General features: G+C 36.5%; 1 long non-coding RNA gene across 1 annotated transcript; it reads left to right on the top strand.

Annotated features, from left to right (window-relative positions):
- The first annotated feature begins 573 nt into the window (after positions 1-573).
- On the top strand, positions 574-1,652 carry LOC113310411. The gene is made up of 4 exons (XR_003341129.1): positions 574-646; positions 748-931; positions 1,377-1,496; positions 1,602-1,652. It is a non-coding gene; the product is annotated as an uncharacterized LOC113310411 (long non-coding RNA).
- The last annotated feature ends 10,037 nt before the right edge of the window (positions 1,653-11,689 follow it).

Here is an 11,689-nt window from a genome sequence, read left to right as displayed (position 1 = left end):
AGCATTGGATTTGAATGAATATGTTACTGTGAGTTATAGATGGTGATGTGGTTGTGCTATTTGTGGCTTGGATGTAATGTTGCAGGTGAGAAGGAGAAAGCTGCAGCTGAGATACATCATATGTTGTAAGTGTCATTTTATCTTATTTATTGAGTAGCTCTATGTCATATCACTGCTTCTAGCGCTCATGTAGATAATTTATATGCTCTGAGTACACAAGCATATGCATGTGTAACTGGATATTACACAAGCATATGGATGTGTAACGGGATATTACACAAGACATATGGATGTGTAACCGGAGATTACACAAGTCATATGCATGTGTAACTGCCGTTTACACTAGCCATTACATGTGTACCTGCTAAGCACCATGAAACCCAACTGTTTCAGTTAGCGTGTTCGTCTTGAGTAATATTTTTTTTTATCTTTATGTTAGTGAAATTATTTGTATGAAGGATCTTCTATGGTTAATAAGTTCCGGTGGTGGTATAGGTGCATGCTTTGGAGCCGGTGGTGGTGTTGGAGTTGGAGCTAAGGTGTGAATGTTGGAGGTATAGGTATAAGTGGCAGATTAGGTGGTCGGCGGAATTGCTGAGTGTCAAATTTACTTTGTTGAGTCTGTAATTCTGTAGCCACTCCTGAGGTGAGGATACGCCGTTGTTATATACTTTTTCAGCTTCGGTTATTTGCTTGATCTGAACTAGTAAGGTGTTATAATAGTTTATCTTATTCTTGCGGATGCAGGTATTTCAATTCGTTGCAGAGTGAGCGCTTTTCTGGTTGTTACTTCTCTGACATGAACATGGTCATTTTGGCGCCAACTGGAAGCGGCAAAACAGTGTTATTTGAGCTATGTATCTTAAAGCTCCTTTCCTGGTTCCTTTCTCAGGATGGAAGGTTCCTTCATATGAAGGGTACACTGAAAACAGTAAGTTTCCCTACTTCTGTTGCTTGTACCGAAAACGCGATTTATTCTCTATCATTTATGTCATACGCCTTGCACAAAACAGATCTCTCCATTTACTGATATCCGTGTTAAACTGCTAATACATATTCTTCATGATATCAATACTTTGGATACTTATGTCCCATATGTTGTAGTAAGACAAACTGATTAATCTCCTTTAATTGATCAGAAAAGTGTTATTTGTTTTCACTTTTTGAGTAGTTTGTGTATTACGGGTGCATGTGTAACTCACAATTACACATGCCATATGCATATATAACTCCCAATTACACATGCATTTTGTATGTATACCAGCTGAATACACATGTTTTTTTTTGGAATGTTTAGACTATGGCATCTTAATATTTTTATGACAATAATTTCTGAATAGTTGTAGCCTTTTTTGGATCAATTGATGTCTATGCAGGTCTCGACGTTTTTTGTGCGCACTGACAAGACACTAGCCTTTTTTTAGATCAATTGATGGTCGATTAGGTTGAACTAATATCAAGAACATGTTCTCAAAAATTGCTCACAGTTTGTGGAAGTAAGGCTTTTACATGGTTATATTCCTTTAAAATTAAAAACTAATACGTACCATGCTCTCTCTTAACGTTTATTTTCTTATGTTATGACATGTTAACTCTTGAAGACCTTGAACGCATTGGGATATGACCTTGTTTCCGGTGGTACTGAGAACCATCTGCGAGTCTTGGTCAATCTAAAAAACAAGGTTAGTAGGAATAACGTTCCACTTTAAATGGCATATTCCATATGCAAGTGTAACTCTTAGTTACACTAGTTATATGCATGTGTAACTGAAAGTTACACAAGCCAGATGCATGTGTATCTCCTAGTTACACATGTTATATGCATGTGTAACTCTCAGTTACACAATTCAGATGCATGTGTAACTGCTAGCTACACTAGTCAGATGCTTGTGAAACTGAAATATACATTGTTGTATGTACTGTTCATTTTAATCGTATAAATATTGATTGCTTGTTGTTATATTTCAGGTTTCAGATAACTTCATAAAATATAATTGCTTAAACATGGTAATGGTCTCGCTGGAACTGGAGTTGACGCTGAATACACAAGTCAGATGCATGTGTAACTCTCAGTTACACTAGATAGACACATGTAACTCTCAATTACACTAAACAGATGCGTGTAATTGTCGATAAATTACACTGGTGATATCAGAATTGATAAATTGAATGAGAACTGCTTCATTGGTTAGTTTGTTTATCCAAGTGGCTATAGATGAAACAACAGAAAACACTCTTGAATCACAAAAGAGTTTGATTGCTCAATTGTTGTACTTTTCTGAGAAATTAGAAAGATCTGATTCATCCTTATCACCAGGCTCATATGTGTTGACATATATGAAAGAAAGCAGTGCTGAGAAGTAGAAGTCAACTGATAAACCATGTATTGTCACTTTGGTTTTGGTTTTCACTTTGAAAATTTTAGGGATCTTGTATTGTCTGGTACTGACTACTGTGCTGCAATTTTCAGGGTGATGAATTGTTTCATAAGAAGCATGGGATTCATATATCTGGGAATAGTGTGTCGTTGCCACCTCAGAGGTAAAAGCTCAACCCTGTTGACTTAATCATTTGTCCTTCATATGAGATGATAATTCTTGAAAACCACATTTTAGATCTCAATTACATGCCTCAAACAATGTATAATAATGATGCATTATCTCCAGATTACAGAATGGTAGGATAATACTGATTATTAGACTGATTAGATACATGTGTAACTCTTAGTTACACAAGTGAGATGCATGTGTAACTACTAGTTACACATGCTAATTAGATGTGTAGATACCAGTTACACATGCAAATTAGATGTGTAGTTTCTACTTAGATGTGTAACTTTTACTTACACATACTGATTTTGGGTACACATATCAATATGTATGTGTAACTCCTAGTTACACTAGTCATATGCATGTGTAACTGCTAGCTACACTAGCCATATGAATGTGTATCTCCTAGTTACACATGTTATATGCATGTGTAACTCTCATTTACACAATTCAGATGCATGTGTAACCGCTAGCTACACTAGTCAGATGCTTGTGAAACTGAAATATACATTGTTTTATGTACTGTTCATTTTAATCGTATAAATACTGATTGCTTGTTGTTATATTTCAGGTTTTAGATAACTTCATAAAAGCTAATTGCTTAAACGTGGTAATGGTCTCGCTGGAACTGGAGTTGACGCTGAATACACAAGTCAGATGCATGTGTAACTCTCAGTTACACTAGATAGACACATATGTAACTCTCAATTACACTAAACAGATGCGTGTGTAACTTCTAGTTACACATGCTAAGAAATTATTGTAAATGAATATTAAAGTAATAACTTTTTTTTTTGTGTTTTTTTTTGATGTCTATTTATTTGCATATATATACAAGTGTAACTTTGCATTACACATATCATAAGGATGTGTAACTTCTGGTTACACATGCCATATGCATGTGTAACTTCTGTTTACACCTTCGCACTGTATTTTAATAATTTCGGGCCTAGATTTAATAATTTTGGGCCTAGATTTAAATTTTATTTAATTATGGGCTTGACAATATGCATAAGGGTATCAAGGTCTTTTAAAAACTCGGGGCCTAGATTTAAACTTTTTTTAATTAAGGGCCTCATATTATGGGTTATCCATGGGTTGGGCCTGAGCCTAATTTCCCCTTCATTCATTCCTTATCTTTTTCTTTTTTTTACCCTCAACTTCATCTCTCTCTGCGTCTTCGACAGAAACAACTTCATCTCCCCCTACATCGTCTTCGACAGAGCAGCACCACCATCACTCAAACCACTGGCAACTTCATCGTCTCCAACTCCAACAACTCCGTTCATTACCATTGGCAACTTCATCATCTCAGGATATTTCTTCACCAACTTCATCATCACCACACAATGTTGAAGATCGATCTGTAACCCAGATCTGATTTTAGGGTTGTTTTTTCTTTTGATTTTGGAATTAGGTTTTTTTTCAGTGCATTAAATTCTGTTTTTTGAACTACAGTTGCATTAAGTTCTAATCATTTTGGATTCAGTCGCATTAAATGATAATTTTGTTGATTTCAGTTGCATTAAACTGAGGTGTAGTTCTATTTAATTCAGTTGCATTCAATTCAGGTGCAGATTTGTTTTTTGAATTTTGTTTGAGACTTTTGCATTAAATTTGGGTAGTTTGCATTAAATGATGGTGGATTTAAAATCTACTCCTTTCTTTTTGTGCTAATCAACACAGAACAACATGGGTTTGGTTTAAAATTTGATTAAAATCTTCCTTATTTGCATGATTGGATTCAAATCAACTCAGTAATGAAGACAAAAGGGGTTTCATGATTCTAGAGAGTTTTCAATTGCTCCATTTGTGTGTTCTGAGTTCAATTGTGTGTTCTGATCCAATTGTAGATGTGATGTGGTTGCTTGTCATCATGAAATAGAACTCAAGCAGTAAACATAACAAGTCTTTTAGGAGATTTGTCCCTTGAGATATAACACTTCATCAAAACTGAAAACTATAGGTTCGTTGTTCTGTGACCTATTTTGCATGCACTTTTGACCAACCATATAAACTCGGAATTCAGATTTTTCAAATGCTTATGAAAGGTGGTTGTTTCTAGTTTTTAAATTGGGGTCAAGCTCTTCATTCCGACGTCTAACGAATCCTACGGAGCCTCGACATTTGTGTCTGATAGGATGTGTTTCTGCGGCATTTTTGCGCAGACTCTTGTTGTTTACTTTTGTACAATGTGATGTTGTTCTGATCTTCATATACATCTCAGGTGGAATAAATCATAAGATATGTTCTGTAGTTTGTAGAAATGCATTACATAATTATTTAGGTTTCTCATATCATTTTGTGCCATAACTTTGAAGCTATTCGAGTATGTGTTTGCGCAGAATGGGTTAAGTTGAGATTAATCACAGTGTTAGGGCAGTATAGGTTAATGATAGACACATTTTTGTGTCTGATATAATCTCAATTGTATATATTTTTAGTGCTCGATTTTGTATTTATTATGGCTTTTTGTGTCCCTGTAGATATTTTTGGAGAAATAAGCTTTTGGGGCGAAATTGGCTCGAAAAGTGGTTTTTGCGCTCGTGGGAGAAAATTACTATACAGACTCTCACTTTGGATAAGGGGTGACCCATTTCCAGGCATCTGCTAAAGGGAGACCAGCCACGGATAAGGGGGAGGTCAGTTTCTTCCCAAATTCAAATAAAAAAATTTGGCGGGAAAATATTCATCACGTCTGCATGATTTTTGGGTGATGATTCGATCGAGTTACAGAGCGATTCTATGGCTGAAATTGATTGGGTTTACTCCCTAGGCCTAAACAGGCCTGGTGAAGTCTTTTGTTTGAACCCAAATTGGCTAGAATAGACGGAAAAAGAAATAGAAGTCAAGTTATACACGGTTTGCTGTTGGAGCTATTTTTGGGAGTTCTAGGGAGATTAAAAGAGGGATATCCTTCCCAAAGATACATATTTATCTAAGGAAGAGTTTGAGATAAGTTGGAAAGCTCAGAAACGCGTGAAACAATTTTGGGAAGAGATTATTGCGGTAACTTCCAAGGAAGGAAAGAAGAGATTTCGAGGATTTTTGGGGAGATTAAATCACTCTGTTTGTTATATATAAGTTCCTGGGAAGTCAATGCAAGTTGAGGAGAAGTTAGGGGAAGTTTCGAACACCACAAAGTCGAGAAATCGAAGTTGTAGGAAGTCGAGTTCTGCTGCTGCTGCTGAAGAACACGAAGAACATTAGACCCTTCAGAGCAGTCTTTTATTCAACAACATATATTTTCTATCGTTTCCTGTAACAGCACCTATTGCAACAGTTCTCTGTAACAGTGGGTTCTGTAATAATTATAACTGTTACAAACACACTGCTTTATACCTCTTCTTCAATAAAACACCTTTTTGAGCTATGGATTATTATTTTGAGCGTGTTTTCACCATGAAGAGATAAACCCCTTAGCCGAGGCGACGGAGGAAGCTATTGTTCCATGAAAAGTGGTATGTTTCTATTTTAATTAATTCTTGCAATTTCTTTTATGATTATTTGCATGGAACTAATATTGGAAAATTGATTTTTATTGAATGATTGTGATCCGTTTTGACGGAGCATGCTTAGTTTAAGACTTTTGATGTTTCATGCTTGATGTATACAATTGTTACTTCAAAAATCTACTAAAGGAAATATATTAGAATCACTTTAAACGCAAATAATTGCATGAATATTGATTAGATTAAATCACTTAATTGTTCAATGGTGGAATCCTGAGTCTCGGTGCTTTTTATAATCTTGATAACAACTTTATCTTGAGTTTTTATTTTAATTTAAGTCTAAAAAAAATCTCCACAAGTCTGAGTGAACGACAACTTTACTACCACTTGAAATATTACATCAATTTTTGGCGCCGCTGCCGGGGATTTGTGTTTAGGTTAGGGTTTTAGATTTATTTTAGGTTTTGTTTTATTATTTTTGTTCTTTTTTACGTTTTTGGGTATTTATCTTTTGTCTACAGGTTTTGGATCATAAAGAAAATTGAGCCAAGGAGTTTGGTGACTTCGTAAAGACTGTATCTCAAAGCATAAAGACTTGGAGCGAAAGATTAAAGCGAAAAGAACGGAAAAGAAGACAGTTTCTTTTAGTTATTTTATTTCTTAGGGTTTGTTTATTTTTCCTTATTATTAAAAAAAATATAATAACTGTATTAGGTTTTATTATTTTTGTAATTTTTCTTTTCTTTTTGGACATTTGGACTTTAAACTTTGGGACATTATTTTTAAACCCTAAGGAAGGGTAGTTTAAATATAAATTGTGTGCAGAGAAGGACGGCGATTACGATATCTCCTCGGCCCTCGGGTTCGTACATGACATAGGAGTCGTGGCCCGAGTCGTCTACAACCGATTCATCCCCCGTCCGAAACGGGAGGTAAGATTCTAAACACCCGCGAATCTCCTGTCAGCAGGTTTACTGTATTCCTTCGGTTGCATATATGCTGAGGACTTGAAAACGGATGCTTTAATTTCCTAGTAAAGGGCAAGGACTGGCCATACAAGATAAGGGTTCGGATTTCATCACCATTCTCTTCTTGCCCGCCTTAGGAAAACGAAACCAAACGCGAACCTAAGCCTAAAATTTTGACTAGAACGAGACCTATAGGGTAACGAGCTTAATAGGAAAGTCGTTCGAAAAATATTGGTTACTATTTTGAGCATACTTCGAAGTTCATGATGGTTTCTTTGATTTGAATGCGTGACTGCGCCGCCTTGTAATACCAGTGAGGCCTTGGGTATCAAAGCTCCATCGAGCTTCCCTCGCCTCTATTCAACTTACTTTGACTCGGATTGATTCCAGAGGGGTTTCTCAGATTGTAACGAGTTCCTTTTCGAAAGAATAGAAACTGGTCTAGAAACAATCTAAGTGGAGCCATCATGCTTTTTGTTTGCTAGAAATCAATAGGTTTGATTTGGTTGAGTCAGCCTTGTTTTGTGATTGCATAGAATTCCCCACCTTATTCTTTTGCATGCCTGAACGTAAAAGAGACACCCTAGGTAGATTTGTTAAAGAGAAACCTAGTAGTTCTAAGTATCTCGATTACCTCAATTTAGAAAGCCCGATTCTTGAAGATTCCGTTTTTGAACGTACGTTTGAGGAGAAAATCCCTGATATTCCAATAGTGCCAGAAATGGCAACTTTGAAAGCTTTGTTGAACCCTACTAGTACTACTCGTCCCTCGTGTATCAGGTTATCTGAAAATGAAGCAAATTATGAACTTAAGCCTGGAACCTTACAGTTTCTCCCAATATTTTTAAGGAAAGAAAATGAAAACCCATATTTCCATGTTAGGGACTTTGAGGAAATTTGTAGTACCCAAAAAATTAGAAACCTTGATGATGATGCTTTGAAACTCAGGTTATTCCCCTTTTCCTTGAAAGATAAAGCCAAATCGTGGATATATAGTTTGGCTTCCGGATCAATTGAAACATATGAACAACTTACATCTTTCTTTTTGAACAAGTTTTTCCCTAGGCACAAAACATCGTCTATTAGGACGCAAATCTGCACATTTTCTCAACAGGAGGGAGAATCCTTATATAGGTATTTGGAAAGGTTCAATGATCTATTAGCCCAATGTCCTCATCATGGTTTAGAAAAGGTTAGGTTAGTTCAGATCCTTTATGAGGGTTTAGATTATCCCACTACAACCACAGTAGAATCTATGTGTACAGGTGGGTTTGAAAACCAAACAGTTGATGATGCAATGACATATTTTCATGAAATCGCCGAAAAGACCCAACAATGGGAAAGTAATGGGGGACCCCAGAAAACAATTCTTCTAGGCAGAGGAAACATTAATAGGGTAGAAGGAAACTTTGAATCAGATGCCAAAATTGATGCTATAGCGAAAAGGTTAGAAGCTTTAGAAGTGGGTCACACTAGTGGTAGATTAGAGTCTTTGTGGGAAGGCCAGAATAATGAAGAGCAAGCCAATGCTCTCTATAATAACACTAGATTCGATAACCGTCATAAGTTCGACCCATATTCAGAAACCTATAATCCTGGTTTGAGAAACCATCCGAACCTTTCGTGGTCTAAAGGCCAGAGTCAAGGTCAGTTTAGTAATTCTAATGCTCCCCCAGGTTTTGGTTCAGATAAGAACTCTTCAGGTCAGTTTCATAACTCTTTAGAGAATAGAATGACGAGCTTAGAGGAATCTCTTAGTATATTAAGAAAGAGCCAGGATATGTTAGCAAAGAGCCAGGACATGTTAGTAAAGAGCCAAGTTAGTTTTCAACAGGAAACGAAGCAGAACTTTCAAACTAATGCTCAAACTCTTGTTAAGTTAGAACTTCAAGTCGGTCAAATAGCTAAGACCTTAAGTGAGAGACATAACGGAAGGTTCCCTAGTCAGACTAATACAAATCCTAGAGGAGTTCATGAAGTAGGTACAAAATCATCACATCAGTTGAATGCTGTTAGAACCCTTAGGAGTGGTAGAGTAGTAGACAATCAGGTAACCATGCCTGATAGTGAGCATACTGTAGTTCACCCCTCAGGACCAACCATAGCTGAGGAGACTGATAAAGTTTCTGATGATGTCAATTCGGTTCCTGAGAGGCCCTATTTTATGCCTAGAGCCCCATTTCCACAGCTATTAGTACCAACAAAGAGTGAATCCAACTTTAATGACATAATTGAGGTTTTTAGGAAAGTTACCATAAACCTTCTGTTACTAGAAGCAATTAGGCAACTTCCAGCTTATGCCAAGTTTCTTAAGGATATGTGTACGCGAAAGCGAAAGCGAAAGCTTAGTGTCCCTAAAAAAGCCTTTTTATCTAGTCATGTAAGTTCGATCATTCAGAACCCCACAACTCCTAAATATAAAGAACCAGGTGCGCCTACCATTGCTTTTACGATAGGAAAACACAGGGTACACAAAGCTTTACTTGACTTAGGAGCCAGTGTGAACTTACTCCCATACCATGTGTACTTAAAGCTAGGGCTCGGTGAATTGAAACCTACCAAGATAACATTGCAGTTAGCTGATAGGTCTGTCAAGATTCCTCGTGGTGTGATATAACATGTTCTTATTGAGGTCGACAAGTTTATTTATCTTGTGGATTTCGTCGTCTTAGATACCCAACCTGTCCCTGACCAAGAGAACCAAATATATGTGATTTTAGGTCGCCCATTTTTAGCTACGTCTAATGCGATCATAAATTGTCGAAATGGTATTATGAATCTATCTTTTGGTAATATGACTATTGAGTTCAATATTTTTAATGTCAATAAGATACATTCTGAGCTAGATGACACGTGCATTTAAGAGGTGAACATGATAGGAACCTTAATTCAGGAGTCATTACCAAACCTCATAACGGAAGATCCATTAGAGAGTTGTCTAGCCCATTTTAACATGGATTTCGACGAAGATAACAACATTGAACAAGTGAATGCTATGTTGGATTTTACTCCTATGTTAGATATTGATAAATGGAAAGCTAGGTTCGAACCATTACTAGCTTTTGAGTCTACCTTAATCCATTGTTTAGAAGAGCCTCCTAAGTTGGACCTTAAATCTGCATTCTTAGGGCCATCTAAGACTTTGCATGTGATTATAGCATCCGATCAGGACAACAGGCCAGAAATCGTGCTTCAAGACAATAAGGAAACTCTAAGGTTGACCATACAGGATATGAAACATATAAGTCCTAAAGCTAGTATACCTCAAAAGAATTTAGAGGATGAACCACCTGACTATAACTCAGAGAAAGCAATTGACCTTTTTCAGAAACCTGATGGTTTAGAAATTAGGAATATTGTGACTAGTCTATCTAGAGACACCCAAAATTCTAAGTTTGGGGGTAGTGATTGTCAATTGTCCCTATTAGAAGTCCCTAACTTGGGACTCGATCTTAGTGCATATGAGGTATCACTTGAGTCTATTCAGACTCCTCAACCCGATCCTCCTGATATTGTCCAGGAGGAAATCCAGCTATTAAAGTCCCGTTTTTCGGATGAATCTGTTTTTCAAGACACTCATATGAAGCCCAATTGGGTTCCCCAAATAAATCCAGTTGTCTTGCAAGAAAATTTCAATGAGGTTGTGCTCCTTATGTTATTTTTTCTGATCCTGTGCAGTTGTTTCATATTAGCGGCAATTTTATTTGGTTTTGATGACCCAAAGTTATTTCGACTACTGATATATGATTTGAAAGGTAACTAGCCATTTTATGAAACTTGATGTCTGGCTGAAGACTTTAAACTTAGCACTTCTTGGGAGGTAACCCAATCTCATGCAACACGATAATATCTTTCCTTAACTCTTTTGCTTCAATGGTAACAGTTTCTCCTTGTTCATGCTTTTAATTTCATCTTTAGAACATTGAGGACAATGTTAGATTTAAGTTTGGGGGTATGGGAGAAACTTTTTAGTTGCATTAATAAACTCCAGAGCCTAGAAATTTATGTTTATTAAGGATTGCACTAACCAATCTAAGTGGATGGAAGCATTTTGGTTGTACGAGTTGAGGAACCAATCTGATTAGATGGAAACATCTGGAAGAGTCTATTCATAAAAGCACAGATCTCAAGTGTTAGAAATAACATGATAGTTTCACCATATCTCGTTGAGTCCTTTTCACTTCTATTTTTATTTTATTTTGTTTTTAAATTATGTTACTCTAAGTGATTAGGTGGGTCTCACGATTCAAGTTGTTACCAATGCTAAGGTGAATTAGAGTGATTGAGATACAAAAAAAAAAAAAAAAGTTGAAAAAAAAACTGAGACCAGACCATTTGACCAACCGGAATAAATTCAATAAAGTCGACCACTGGTACCCTTGTATATGCCAGTTGTGTTGACCTAGAGTTAGGTTATCAATCACTGGTACCCTTATATATGCCAGTATGTTGATATTAGTCAGACTAGTATCCAATCCATTAGGATAGGTTCATTTTGGCGGAGGCCTTCAGACAGATATGGGAAACGCCGTTCACTTAGTAAACATCAAAACCATCTATGTTTTTCTCTATATCCATCTTCTTGATCTATCCATGTGATTAGTTTTGACTCCGGATATTGATGTCCATAGTGCGACTATCTGAGTAGAGCTCTGTCACATATATATGAATTTTAGTATGCTTGAGTGCAAACTCGTGTAAAGCAGTTGGAATTTCGCAT

This window comes from Papaver somniferum, chromosome 9 (genome assembly GCF_003573695.1).
Source record: "Papaver somniferum cultivar HN1 chromosome 9, ASM357369v1, whole genome shotgun sequence".
Classification (NCBI taxonomy): Eukaryota; Viridiplantae; Streptophyta; class Magnoliopsida; order Ranunculales; family Papaveraceae; genus Papaver; species Papaver somniferum.
The sequence above is the reverse complement of the archived record's forward strand: the minus strand, read 5'-3'. Positions and strand labels throughout refer to the sequence as shown.